Source organism: Crocuta crocuta, unplaced genomic scaffold, assembly GCF_008692635.1.
Source record: "Crocuta crocuta isolate KB4526 unplaced genomic scaffold, BGI_CrCroc_1.0 scaffold64, whole genome shotgun sequence".
Taxonomy (NCBI): Eukaryota; Metazoa; Chordata; class Mammalia; order Carnivora; family Hyaenidae; genus Crocuta; species Crocuta crocuta.
Genome location: NW_027530640.1, coordinates 15,966,350 through 15,981,388, shown reverse-complemented (window position 1 = coordinate 15,981,388; position 15,039 = coordinate 15,966,350). Strand labels below are relative to the sequence as shown.

Sequence of the window (15,039 nt, the reverse complement as noted above, 5' to 3'; positions counted from 1 at the left end):
ATGGTAGATACTATTTTTACTCTCCATTCATATGTAAGCTCCAAAAAATCAAAGACCCTGCCTATCCATAGCAGCTTACATAGTGCCTTCCATATAGCAGATGTTCCTTGATGATAGATGAATGAGGGATTTAACGGTACCGATAAGGAAACTAGAGTGTGGACAGGTTAAATTAGCATATGCATATCATAAATAGTGAAGCAGTGATTTTAACCCAGTTCAGCCAACTCCAAAGCCCATGCTCTAACGGTACTATTCTGCCACCTAAATCTATTTGTTCAATTAACAAAGAACACAGGGCTGAAAACTCTATATAAAATAAGTGAAGAAAGGTTTCCTTCCCTCTCCCCAAATTCCAACCTGAAGTAGAAGCTATTTATACAAAGGATACTTCCACAGTTAATAGCCCTTAAGACTTTGATCAGGAAAAGGCACATTTATGAACAAAATAAATAAATCTGTCAGTTGTGGATAGACTTGCAAAATTTGTATCAGATAATCTGATAATGCAGTAAGTAACAACAACAACAAAAAAAACCTGCCAGATAATTTAAAATAAAGTTCATGTGTAAACACACCCACAAATACCCAGAGAGTGAGGTACATACCTGGGAATGTGTCATGAACAATCTCTACGAATCTTTGAAAAGACACATCTTAGACATCAAGTTAAAAAGAAGCTGCATTCATGAAAGAAAAAAATAGCTTGAATATCATTAAAGTTAAAAACTGGGGCACCTAGCTGGCTCAGTTGGTAGAGCATGAGACTCTGGATCTCGGGATCATGAGTTTGCGCCTCATGTTAGATGCAGAGATGACTTAACAAAATAAGAAAAAAAACACTTTGAAAAAAAATTAAAAACTACAGTTCTGGAAAAGCCAATATTAAGATAATGAAAAGACAAACTTAGAAATCTGTACAAAAGCACATCCAATTTGGTTATAAAAAATATACAAAGGAATTCCTAAAACTAACAACCTGATTTAAAAATGTGCTAAACATATAGGAGGATTAGGAGGAACTTGACGGAGGAACAAGGGGGAGAAGAAGGGTGGAAATGGTGGGGGAAAGGGAGAGAGGCAAACCATGAGAGACTCTTGAATGCCGACAAAAACTGAGGACTGATGGATGTGGGAGGGAGGGGGGGATGGGCATGGAGGAGGACACTTGTGGGGATGAGCACTGAGTGTTATGTGGATACTAATTTGACAATAAACTATTTGTAAAAAAAAAAAAAATGTGCTAAAGACCTTAACAGAAACTTCACAAAATATACAGATGATAAATAAGCATATGACAATATATTCCACATTATATGTTCATTAGCCATATGTAAATACAAATGATGATAAGATCTGCATCATCATACCTATTAGAATGGCCACTACATACCACTACATACCAATTAGAATGGCCAAAGTCTGTAACACTCACAACACTGCATGCTTGCCAGGGGGTGGGGTGCAATAAGAACTCTCATTCATGGCTGGTGGGAATGCAAAGCAGTATGGCCACTTTGGAAGACAATCTGGCGGTTTCTTATGGAACTAAATATATTCTTAACATATAGCCCAGGAATGGTGCTTCTTGATATTTACCCAAAGAAGCTGAAAACTTAGGTACACACAAAAATCTGTACACTAAGGGGGTGCCTGGATGGCTCAGTTGGTTAGGCAGCCAACTCCAGCTCAGGTCATGATCTCACAGTTAATGAGTTTGAGCCCCACATCAGGTTCTCTTTCTCTCAAAAATAAATGAACATTAATAATAATAATAAGAATTTTAAAAATCTGCACACCAATGTTTACAGAACTTTTATTCATGGTTGCCAAAACATGGAAGCAATGAAGATGTCCTGCAGTAAATGAATGGAAAGATAAACTGTGGTGCACCCTGACAATGGAATATTACCCAGCACTGAAAAGACATGAGCTATCAAACCATGGAAAGACATGGAGGAAACTAAAATGCATATTACTAAGTAATAAAAGCCAATATGGAAAGGCTACCAACTGTATAATTACAACAATTCAACATTCTGGAATGGATAGTAAAACAATTGCTGGTTACCCGGGGTTGTGGAGAGGGAAAGATGAATAGGTGGAACACAGAAGATTTTAGGGCAGTAAAAATACTCTGTATGATACCATAATGATGGATACATGACATTATGCATGTGTCCAGTCCACAGAATGTATAACACAAAGAGTGGACTCTGATATAAACTATGGACTCTGGGAGATCATGACGTAGATCATCATCAAATAAACCACTGTGGTGGGGAATGTTGGTACTAGGGAGATTATACGTATGTGGCAGCTGGTGATATAAAGGAACTCTCTGCACTTTCTGCTCAATTTTGCTGTGAACCTTAAATTACTCTAAAAAAGTAAAATCAATCTTAAAAAAGCAGCACTGAATTATAAAGTTATCAGCATAACTTTTATGGGTATCAACTGAAATTAAGTTCACAGCTATTTAAAAATTCATGATAATATGTTTCCAGTTATTCTTTTATTATTTCCCTCTTAGTGTCAGCAAAAGCAAAATATGATATGACTTATTGGTATTCATTCAAAAAAATACCGCAATTTTAATTTAAGAGGATGCAGGGTTTATATTCTAGTTAAATTACTAGATGATCTTCTAAAAAACATTTAACATTATATGCAAAGTGTAATTGGCTTCTTGTTTAATCACATAAAAACTGACTAATGAAATGAAATGGATATTTCGTTTTATTAAACTATGCTTCTGTGGTTAGTTCATCATTGAAATTGGCTTGGACCTAATGGGAATTGATATTCCAGATGCAGTCTGCTAAGCAGGTTACCATCCTTCCTGCTTAATATGAATGTTTATGAAGGTCTCTGTAGATGGATCAAATTTCACTCAAATTATAAGATACTTCAAAATAAAATTTCAGCAATAGGTGAAGTCGGAGAGAGTAATGACATATAAGAATAAAGCTGCAATGCATCTTTATAAGAGCAAACATTTAAAATATAAAAATTAAAATTTCTACAAAAGCTACAACAAAAATTGTAGAAACAATAAACGCAAACCATTAAATCATTGGAAAAATGTTACACACCAGTCATCCATACGGCTCTTTAAATGTTTGCAAAAGGAACAAATTAGGGGAGCAGCTAATTGTAGAGGTTTGAGGGGTTTCCATATCACAAAGATTTTTAAAGCTTGAAAGACTTAGTATGAGACTTCAAAATCAAACACATGGCAAAAAAGTCATAAACTAATAGAGAAAGGAAAGCCTTGGGGAGAAGGAATTGCAACGGAAGAGAAAAAGGAACTGGAGAGGTCAGTTAGACAATAGCTCTAGTCACATCAAGAGTGGGATTTGGATGCCGTAGGTGCTGTAGGAAGGGAGGCTGGGAAAGAGAAGTAGCAAGCTCCTAATGAGCTTCATAGCAACGTGCTTGGGACTTTGCCCTTTTGTACAGAAGCTTGGTGACACTGATGGCCAAGGAATCGTATTTCGTGAGCATCACAGTCTGAAACCACCCTGGGTCCTTGGTGGCTACTGAACACTGGCCCTTGTGGGGTAGCATAACTGTCTCCTAAAAATATGTGCAACCCAGGAGCCCAGACTCCTGGGGATCCTGACTCTGCAGAGGGTGAAGCCTTCAGAGATCAGAGGTTGCTCCGAGAGGTGGAAAACTGGGAACTTTCTACTCTTTCTGAATCTTCTGGCCTGTCTTCCACTTCTGTCATTCACTTCTCTGTACCGATAGCTTTCAAATCCCTAGCTTCACAATGAAACGCCACACCAGCATCTAAACCTACAACACTTTTATGTAACTCAGACAACAATCAAACTCACTCTTATTCTTTCCCACCCAAAAGAACCCTTCGGTGTTCATATTTAACTAGTTCTTCTATTGTGCCTCTTGTGTAGTTCAGGCCATTTCTTCATCTTCAATCCTAATGGCCACCACCTTTGGTTGGGCCTCCTCATCTCAAACTGGGACTACAATAAATTCCTAAATGAGTTCAATCCTCTAATCCATCCTAGGAAAATGGGTCCATTTGTCTTACCTAAAAGAATGATTTTATCAGGGCGCCTGGGTGGCTCAGTCAGTGAAGCATCCAACTCTTATTTTGGCTCAGGTCATAATCTCATGGTTGTACATTCAAGCCCCACATTGGGCTCTGTGACATGCATGGAACCTGGTTGGGATTCTCTCTCCTCTTCACCCTCTGCCCCTTCCCCACTAGTGCACACAGATGTGCACATACTCTATCTCTCAAAAAAGAAAAAAAAAGACACTGTAAGAAAGATTTCATCAAATCAAATTCTGCTCATTAGTATCTTGAAATAACGAGGACTTCAATGATAAATTCCTTACCATAGCAAGGATATTCTCACTATATCCCAAAATAGCACTCCTGTCAACTGGGCCTGTATGGATACCACCAATATTCCTCATAGGCTGTGACCTCATTGAGCTAATAGTGCAACTGTTCCTATTTCTGTGCCAAATGTCCCTTGAGCAATCTGATGAAGAGCCCATGAGCCCTTTCTCATATGAAAGCTTTTAAATGCATAAAATAAAAGACAAAGGATTACAAAGAAAACCAGTAACACTGAAAAATAGTGAAAGTGCTCTTTTAAATCCATACAGAAATATATGAGTGTCTTCACTGGTACATTAAATAACAAGATCTAGCAGCAGTCTAATAATTATCCTAATTTTGAAGAAGTGACCTTAAACAACATTTCAAGAGTCTAAAATAATTGATAGGATACAAAAACATCTGTAACTTCTACTATTGTCAAAATCAGAGATACTGCTAACATTACCCTATTTGGTGGCCATCATTCATAACTAAAATAAATATTCAGTTTAAGGGGCACCTACGTGGCTCAGTTGGTAGAGTCCCCAACTCTTGTTTTGCGCTCAGGTCATGATGCCAGGGTTGTAGGACTGAGCCCTGTGAATCCTCAGCATGAGGCCTCCTTAAGATTCTCTCTTTCTCCCTCTGCCCTTCTCCCCCAACTCGTGCTATCTTTTTCTCTCTCAAATAAAAGTTTTAAAAATTAAAAAATAAGTATTCAACTTAAGATCATGGTTAATAAAAATATAGATAGATTTTGTTTCCAGCTACATCCCCGGACCCTCTGAGTGTTATCTCATTTTAATAGTCCCTGGTCTAATGATTTTTAGGTAAACCTCGCAGGGGCCCCTGCAAACTTTCCTCTCTAAAAAAGTATATTGCAACACTGAGGGAACAGCCATAAACTTTGTCTGGGAGAACCAAGGAAGACAAATGATCTGAAAAAACATTCACCATGTATACAGGCATGAAGGTGAGGGATACTCGCAGGGGTAGAATTGAGGGTGCTTGAAAGGAACAACGGTATATGAGAAAAGATGAATCAGTTCTGGAGCCCTAATATAACTATACTGAGTATAATTAAAAATACCATGTTATAAATTTCAAAGTTGCTCTAAGACTAGATATTAATTGTTCTCAATACAAAAAAGAAATGATAATTATGTGATATGATACAGGAGTTCGCTAACACTTCTGTCATAATCACACTGTAAAATATAAATGTATGATACCAACATATCATACAACTCACTTACACGAGGTTATCTGTAAACTATATCTCCATAAAAAAATAAAAGATTTTAAAAGACCTTAATAGTCTAGATTATAAAATGTGCAGTAAATAAAAAATAACATTCTATTCTTTTAACCTGGAAAAAAAAAAAGAATGACCAGGAGATGACACTATTATAAACTTAAGAATGCCAACTGAGGAATTATCAAAGAGTATTAGGCAGTCCGTCCTTCTCATCTTGCTCCCTTGGCTCCGAGACCCAGTCTTCCCATCTAGGTATAAGCATTATGTATATACTACTACTTCTAGACCGAACACCTTTCTTCTCTAAAAAGTCTTCAGTGACTAACCCCAGCCCTCGATGTTCTGAATTATGTCAACATCCTCGATTGTCACATCTTTGTAATCCACATTGAAGTATATGGGAATCAACATCATTGTTAATAAAGTGATAAAATTTCCTTATAATCCTTGTAGTTCTATCTGAACAGAAAGATAATTGCTTGGAATGAAGTCAGACTTCAAGGGAAGTGGCAGACACATCAGGGATGACTTCCAGGGACGTCAGCTGAAATCGCTGAAGGTGAAAACTACCCTTCCTGACAGGTATTCAAAGAAAATAAAAAACGGGACTTCTTTGGAAGCAAATATCTTGGTAATGTTACATTGCCAAAAGAGAAAATTTGACATTTGTTTATAAGGCACATCACTTTTTTTTTTTAATGTTTTATTTATTTCTAGGAGAGAAAGAGAGAGACAGCGTGAGCAGGGGAGGGTCAGAGAGAGAGGGAGTCACAGACTGAAACAGGCTCCAGGCTCTGAGCTGGCAGTCAGCACAGAGCCCCACGCGGGGCTCGAACCCACGAATCGCGAGATCATGACCTAAGTGAAAGTCGGACGCTTAACCGACTAAGCCACCCAGGTGCCCCTATAATGCACATCACTGATGGGTGGTTAGAAAGAAAGATCTTACTGATATAAAAGAACTAAAGATATTTGAAAAAGAAGGCATTATAGAAACTGCTTCTCCCTGTACATTTACTAGTCTAGTAATTAAGAGCCATTCAAGCACACCGACTCCATCAGAAATCTGTTTAAGAAGAATACCTATGATTGTAAAAGGAAAATTCCAGTACAAAAAAAATAATAATCTTAATGGATATATTTTAGTGCATCTCACCCAATTTAGTCCATGTAAAAATTTTCCCGTAAGGAATATTTATGATAGAGGTTTTTATTGTTTGGTTTTATATACTTAATAAATGTTTATTAAAAGTCTCTATTTGGGTTTTCTTTTTTTTTCTTTTTTACTTTCGTTATTTCTCTTAATTTTATGGTATAAGATGTAATTCTAGAAACCAAAGTTTAAAATATTTTCCCTGCTTGGAAGGAGGGGTCACTATTTAAGATAGCTTATTGTGTAACCATAACCAGATAACCAATTAGTTCTTAAGAAAGGGACTGCCTCTACCTCATCTGATCCACACTGAAACAGAAAAGGCAAGTATTATTACTAACCTCAAGTTATAAATAGATGCTTTTTCCTTTCCTAAGATCTTCGGCTGAAGAGCACAATGGAGAAAAGAAAAGCACCAGGACAGAACCCATGTAGGGAAGGTGTGTGACAGTGCCCAATTTCAGAAAACAGGTAACCCTCTCCTACCAGACACTACTTTCTAGAGAGATAGAGGAAGGGTAAGGTAAGACCGGTGATAAACAGTCTCTACAGACAGGTAAAAATATCAATGACAGGCACCTCACAGCTTTATTTTTTTAATTTTTAATGGATTTTTATTTATTTTTTAGAGAGAGAGAGAGAGACAGACTGCATGAGCAGGGGAGGGTCAGAGAGAGAGGAAGACACAGAATCCGAAGACAGGCTCCAGGCTCTGAGCTGTCAGCACAGAGCCCGACATGGGTCTCCAACTTAGGAACCGTGAGATCATGACCTGAGCCGAAGCTGGACACTCAACCAGACTGAGCTACCCAGGTGCTCCGGCACCTCACAGCTTTAAACCTCATCCTCTTAAATCCTTAGCAGACAGGCATTTGAGTTGATGCCTGAAATTTGCTTTCACGAAATATAAGAACCTTAGATGCCTAGGGTTAAATGCAGTAGGGTGCTAGTGCTAGCACATCCGGGTCCCACAGGAAGCTGGAGGAAGACATACATTAAATGAATATTTTCTTCATCCCATCACATCCATTCTCGCATGGGAAGCACATGACATTCCCACAAACAACCAGAGTCCCCAAGCATCTAACAACACTGTCAGCGAGGATATTGCCGCTGAGGGTGTCGTGGCCAGCAAAACTGCAGACACTTATATAGTGCTCCCCCAGATTACCAAGCAAGGCCTTCACATCTAGCCCCACAAACACAACAACCTGCTAGGCGCTCTTTAGTTAATTACTGCTGTGGTATCATCTCCATTTGCAAATGTGTAAATCGAATTAGGCAAATCTAAGCAACCTGAGACTTTAGAAACTGGCACAATCAAAAGTAAAACCACTCTTTTCTGTTTCCATGCCCAGTATTCTTTCTCTAGAGCAGGGTTTGTAAAAGTCTGATTCAAGAATCATTTGTAAAGGATCACTAGGGATGGTTCTTAAAAATGTATATCCTGAACCGCACCCCAGATTTACTACACCAGAATTTGTAGGGGGAGAATCTACATTCATTTGCACCTCCTGGGTGACTGTATGTAGTCTGAAGTTAAAGAAATACTGCTGCGGATCTTCATATGGTATTTCAGTTTGTAAATGGTGTGAAGATTTTTGTTTCAATAGTATCAAGGACTACGAAAGTATAGCCTTGGGAGTTGGTCTGGGGATTAAAAGCACAGAATCTGACACCAAATGGCATGGGTTGGAGTCTTGGCCACTTATGAGTTGCCAAAATTGGGCAAATCACTGAATCTGTTGCCTGAATTTTCTCATCTGTAAAATGGAGCTGTTGTAAAGTATGGTGGCCATGAGAACGCACACACAGACCCCAACCATGGGGAGGTATAATCCATTAAGCAACCAAGGACCCTGGCAGCTGCCCAGTGAAATGGACATCAGCACGTGCACCAACCCTCCACACCCCCTGCCCCCTGCCACACACACACACAGACCCCTGACCACCCTCAACAGGACACAGGAAGGATATTAAGGCAGGCCCATTTCTAAAAGACATGAGACTCCTTTACTGGTTAATTTTGACTCAAGGACTCCCTGCCCACATTGCCTAACCTTCCTCAGACTGATGTAACGCCAGACACCTCCACCGAACCTTCCTTCCCTCTCATATTTGAGGGGGAACTTGCATCCCAACCTCACAGACCCACCAGCCTCTCCAGGCTCCCTCCCTTTTTCTCTCAAAGGCATCTTCCCTAACAAAACACTTGCCTGCTTCATCCTGTCTTGGCATCTGCTTCTGGGAGGATTTAGACTACTACATAAGGACAAAGTGAGGTAAATTATCGAATATATTTAGAATCAGACTCGGGACACAATGAGTGCCCAAGAGGGATCTGACATAATATCACCATTACTCTCACTATTGCTACCACTCCTGCCATCATCCTAGCGACCAGGGGAGGTAGATTCTTCCTCACAACCATGCTACCTAACTCACAGTGTTATCATTAATCCAGTTCTAGGTAACTCAATCTATATAAAAGGACTGTGCACATATTCTTAAAATTAAGAACAGAAACAGTTATAATTCCTTCTTATAAATTCAAATCTTGGAGCTGGATTTAAATGGCTAACTCTAAAATACAATGCACATGTTCATTTGTTTTAACATCTGTTTTCCCACCTGTACCCCCATTCTTAGAGACAATGTCTCATTCATCTTCAGAGTCCCACATCTCTCATGGGGTCTGGATCAAGGTAGGTGTTCATAACTATCTGTAAAATAGAATTGTTAAATTGTGCAGCTCAATTAAAGGCTTGCAGTAGAAGAGGCAGAAGACTGTATTATTTGTTAAGTGACTTATTTTCCATCACAAATCCTACAGCCCTTTAAAATTGGACAAACACTTTATAGATGAAGTAATACCAAGTCAATTCCCAAAAATGAAAATCACAATGATGCCTCTGCTAGAGAAGCTATGGGTCAATCCAGGCCTATGACTCTACCTACAACTCACTCAATTTGCAATGCAATCTAAATAGAAGAATATTTTTATTTGGGGGAAAGAAAGAAATCTTCACTTATACGCTATGATAAATATGATGTATGACTATGATCTCAAAATAAAGCAGCCAAAAACATAAAGAAATAAAGAGAGATGGGGCATCTGGGTGACTCAGTGGGTTAAGCATCCAACCTAGGCTCAGGTCATGCTCTCATGGTTGGAGGGTTTGAGCCCCAATTCAGCCTCTGTGCTGACAGCATGGAGCATGGATCCTGCTTCAGATTCTGTGTCTCACTCTCTCTCTGCCCCTCCCCTGCTCACAGTCTGTCTCTCTCTCCCTCAAAAATAAATAAACATTAAAAAATTGAAAAGAAAAAGAAAAAGAAAGAAAGAGAGCTATCTAAACAAACAAACAAAAATCTCCAAACCTCCAAGTTTCATATCAAACTAGGCCTGGCAGTTGGCAATGATTCAAAACAAAATCCAACATGTGACTGCACAAAACATCAAGTAATGATGCCAATGATTTAAATCCTTTATCAGATAATTACAATCACCATGAGCAGAAGGCTTAAAGGGGGAAAAAGAAATTAGTATGGAACAGCCATTACAATCATGCTTTCCACTCAGGCCTGTGGTTGAAACACAAAAAATCTGTGCATTTAAAAACTGTTCCATCTACTCTGAATTTTGAAAAAAATGGGCAAAAGCTTATAAAGGGATTAGTTTTTTAATAAAAGGTTTGCAGTTTTGTCAGATCATCAGAATATCAAATACAAAACATGATCTTTCGAAACCAAAGCTCTATGTTTGCAAAATAGATGGCAATGTGTAGTACAATTTTTGAATTAAAATAGAAATGCCCCTTTCATGATCCAATAATTGCATACTTGTAGGGTGAAACAAACAGCACCTGGGAGCATGTCTATTATGAAGGAGTCTGGGTAGACCCTAGTGAAAAATCCATACTATATCTGAGCGGTCTGAGAAAAACAAAAAGCTTGGTTTCAAAGTATATTACTTGGGCCATACAGATCACACAAAGGTCTCCCAACTTTACAAAAGCCATAAATAGGGAAAAGAAAGAACAAACGTTAAGAAAGCTGTGGGTTAACTTTTCATCCTGAGATGCTTTCCGACAGTAAAAGATAGCTATGTCAGGAGTCTACATGTCTGATTTCAAATAAAACATTAAACCATGTTTTTAGCATATTCCTTTTTCTTCCTACCCCAAAGATGTGATAAGGACTCATTTTAGGCTCTTGGATTTTCTGAAGTGTTCAACAGTCACCTTGCCATTTGCAACAGGCTGAGAAACCTCCCTAAGCTTCTGATCTCTTTCTTAGTTTCCAGGAAATGTTTCTTTTTTGATACAGCTGCTGCAGGAGAGTTTTCACACACCCTCCTACAAACTCCCCTCAGACTGGGACAGACACAGTCTTTTGTGCCAGTTTTGCCTCCAAGCTTCTCACCTCCCATCCCTGTGGGCAGCAGAATGGTGGTGGTGGTTTCAGTGATGTGCTCCTGGCATGGCATATTTCTGATGATCACTTAGGGATTCTGGCTGTGACACTCAGCCCTGAACCCCCAGGAAACCAGTTTATGGTGAGAAATATGGAAGAGGAGAATTAATTCCCAGTAATTTTTTCCTATTAGCTCTAAAAGATGTCAACATTAAGAAGTATATCCGATTGACTTTTTAATGTGAAAACCAATCTTTCTAACTTGAAATCTGCTCCTTAATTTCTTATAAGTAACAAAATATAGCAGGTAGCAATTAGTGGGGGGGAAAAGGGAGACACTGGTCTGTCTTTTGTATATGCCATTCAGTATTACTGGAGAGCACCATTTACTATACTTGTCAGTGCTGAAATCAGGGACTACAAAAACTCAGTATATTCACTTACCCCCCTGGATTCAAGAGTACTGTTACTGTTAGAGTTTTAGAAAATCAGCCTTTAAGCTTTCCTTCTCACACAAAATAGACTGTTAAGCCACACTGGGAAGTAGGAAAAGTTTCTTTTCACAGCCTTCTACCCTTCTTTCAACATTGCCTACATGGTAGATAGCTCTTGTTTTGCCTTTTTAGAATCAATGCCTTCTTCTTATATTCACAGGACCCCAAATTTCCTGGAGGATTTGCTCTTTCCTCACTTGCAGCCTGTGCTCTATCAGTGGCTGAGCCTACTTCCCCGTTTCCAAATCCAGACCCAGAAAGTCAGAATAATAGTCACTGGATCAGAGATGGGAACAAAGCCTTGACCAGGCCAATCAATGTGAACCTTGAACTTCAATTACAGTTGTGAGAAAGATACTCTATTTCTTGGAGTTACTTTGAGGAAACATTGTCCATCTAAAATCACTGGTGACCTGACTACAACATGGGAAGAATCTGTCCAAGAATGAAGCCAAATGGATAGTACTGTGAGGGGAATGCTGGTTTGATTTAATATTTTTATTCTCCTGTGTTATACGCAGGCAAGCTTAAGTCATGATCATGGTTATACTCCTATGCACCCTTTTATCTAATCTGAAAAGCTTTATTTTGCTATGATTAGAGAAAGTGGAAAATAAGGCTGCTTTGAGCTCAGAAGTCTTTCTTCCTATTTTCTTGCTCCTTTGTCACCAAGTCGGTCAGAGTAGGGGCTACATAACACTAAAATTAAGACTTTGGAACAAGAAAAATTATGAGATAAAGAGGGATGTTACAAAAATTATTTTAAAAGGGTCAATTCATCAAGAAAATACAAAAATTCTAAGCGTATTTGTACCTAATAACATATTCAAAATATGTATTCAAAGCAAAATGAGTGCATCTGAAAGGAGAAGCAGGCAAAGCCATAACGAAACGTGGAGACATGCACACTCATCTCTCATAATTCAAAGATCGAGCAGAAAGAAAATCGACAAGGACCAAGAAGTCCTGAAAAACACTATCAATTAATTTGGACCAACTGACATAAAGCACTCTATTCAATAATGTACAATGCATGTGCTTTTCAAGTGCACATGGAACATTCAACAGGATAGACCATATGTTGCATCATAAAAACTTAAACAAAATTTTTAATCTAACTGATGCAAGATTTTTTCTCTGATCATAACAAAATTAAACCAGGAATCAGTAACAGAAAGATACCTAGTAAATCCCCGAAAATTTGAAAGTTAAACAACACACTTGTAAATAATCCAGGAGTCAAAGGAAGTTAGAAAATACTCTGAATTTAATGAAAATGAACATACAACATGTCAAAAATTACAGGATGCACCTAAAGCAGTGCTTAGGAGAAAACGTACAGCATTTAATGCTTGTATTAGAAATGAAGAACAAGGAAGCCTGGCTGGCTCAGTCAGAAGAGCTTGCAATGTTGGGGTCATGAGTTTGAGCCCCACACGAGGTGTAGAGATTACTAAAAATAAAATTAAATAAACTTTCCTTAAAAAAAGAAAAAGGAATGAAAAACATTCTAATATCAATAATCAAAGTTTCTACCCTGAGAAACTAAAAAAAGAAAGACATATGGAACTTAAAGCAAGCAGAAGGAAGTAAATAATAAACAAGAAAATGGAAAACAGAAGAAAAATTAATGAAACCAAAAGCAGCTTCTTTGAAAAAATCAACTTAATTGATAGAAAAATAAATAAAACTCCCTCCAGACTGACAAAGAAAAAAGGGAGAAGACACAAATTATCTCTATCAGAATATATCACTACAGACTTCAGAGACATTAAAAGGATTATAGGAGAATGGTAATAACTTTATGGCCATAAATTCAAAAACTTAGAGGAAGTGTACCAGGTGAAAACACACTACCATAATGCACTTAAGAAACAGATCGCTGGGGCACCTGGGTGGCTCAGTTGGTTGGGCATCTGACTTTGGCTCAGGTCATGATGTCGCAGTACATGGATTCAAACCCTGTGTCGGGCTCTGTGCTGAGAGCTCAGAGCCTGGAGCCTGCTTTGGATTCTGTCTCCTTCTCCCTCTCTGCCCCTACCCTGGTCATGTACTGTCTCTCTCTCTCTCTCAAAAATAAACATTAAAAAAATTATTTTTAATATCTCTTTCTTAATCTGAATAAAGACCTCTTTAAAACATGCAGCAACCATCCTAATTAATGAATAAGGAATTAATGCTTTTCCCCTATGATGGAGGTCAAGGCAAGGCTACCTACTATCACCTTGCCTATTCAATATTAGACTAAAGCCCTAGTCATTACAATAAGACATACGAAAAGAAATAAAATGCATACGGATTGGAAAAGAGGAAATAAAATTGTCTCTACTCACAGGCACTATCATTTCCAATACGGAAAATGTCAAAGCATCTATCAAAAACCTCCTAGACCTAATAAATGAGTTCAACATGGCTGCAATCCTACAAGGTCAACACACAAAAATCAATCATATTTCTTTACAGTAAGCAATTAACATTTGAAAATTTTAAAAAAATGTTTTGAAGCTCCAAAAAATTAAATACTTAGCGGTAAATCTAACAAAATATTGCTGTATCTGTTGCTGAAAACTTTAAACCACTGATGAAAGAAGGTAAACAAGAATGTGAATTAGTAGAAGGATATACTCTATGTGCAGAATGGAAACCTCAATATTGTAGGATTTTAATTTCCCCAATGTTTTAAGATTTGATTTTTCGAAAATCTCTCCCAAATGGATCTAAAGATATAATACAATCCCAATCAAGATTCTAGTAGGATTTTTTTTGAAATTTTGAAAAACTGGTTCTATCTAGATTTCAATGAAAAGGAAAAGAAACTAAAGTATCCCAACCAATTTTAAAATTAAGAACAAAAGTGAGGTATCTCATGTGATTTTGTAATGCTTATTATAAGGCTACAGTAAATAGGACAGTGTAGTATTGATGCAAGGATAGCTGTATGGCTTAACGGAGCAGAATACAGATTTCAAAAACACATGAAATTAAGTTCTGACAACAGAGCAAAAGCAAATCAATAAAGACAAAGTGTAGCCTTTTTAATGAATGGAGATGGACAACTGAACATATGGAAGACAAAAAAACCCACCTGTATTTATACCTCATGTGTTAAATAAAAAATTAACTCAAAATGGATCCTACACTTATATGGAAAACATAGAACTATTACACTTTTAGATGCCAACAAGGATTTCTTTGAAACGTTTGGTTAGGCAAAAAGCTCTTAGATATGACATCAAAACACAACCCATAAAATAAAATTGATAAATTTGACTTCATCAAAATTGAAAGCTTTGGCTCTGTGAAAGACAGCAAGTGAAAAGACTAACTACATAGGGAGGAAAATAGCCACAAATGACATATT

The 15,039-nt window shown here is 37.8% G+C and overlaps 1 protein-coding gene across 1 annotated transcript in view; it reads right to left on the bottom strand.

Annotated features, from left to right (window-relative positions):
- KCTD16 (potassium channel tetramerization domain containing 16) overlaps window positions 1-15,039 on the bottom strand; it is a 250,544-nt gene that overhangs the window by 166,589 nt on the left and 68,916 nt on the right. The window lies entirely within an intron of this gene.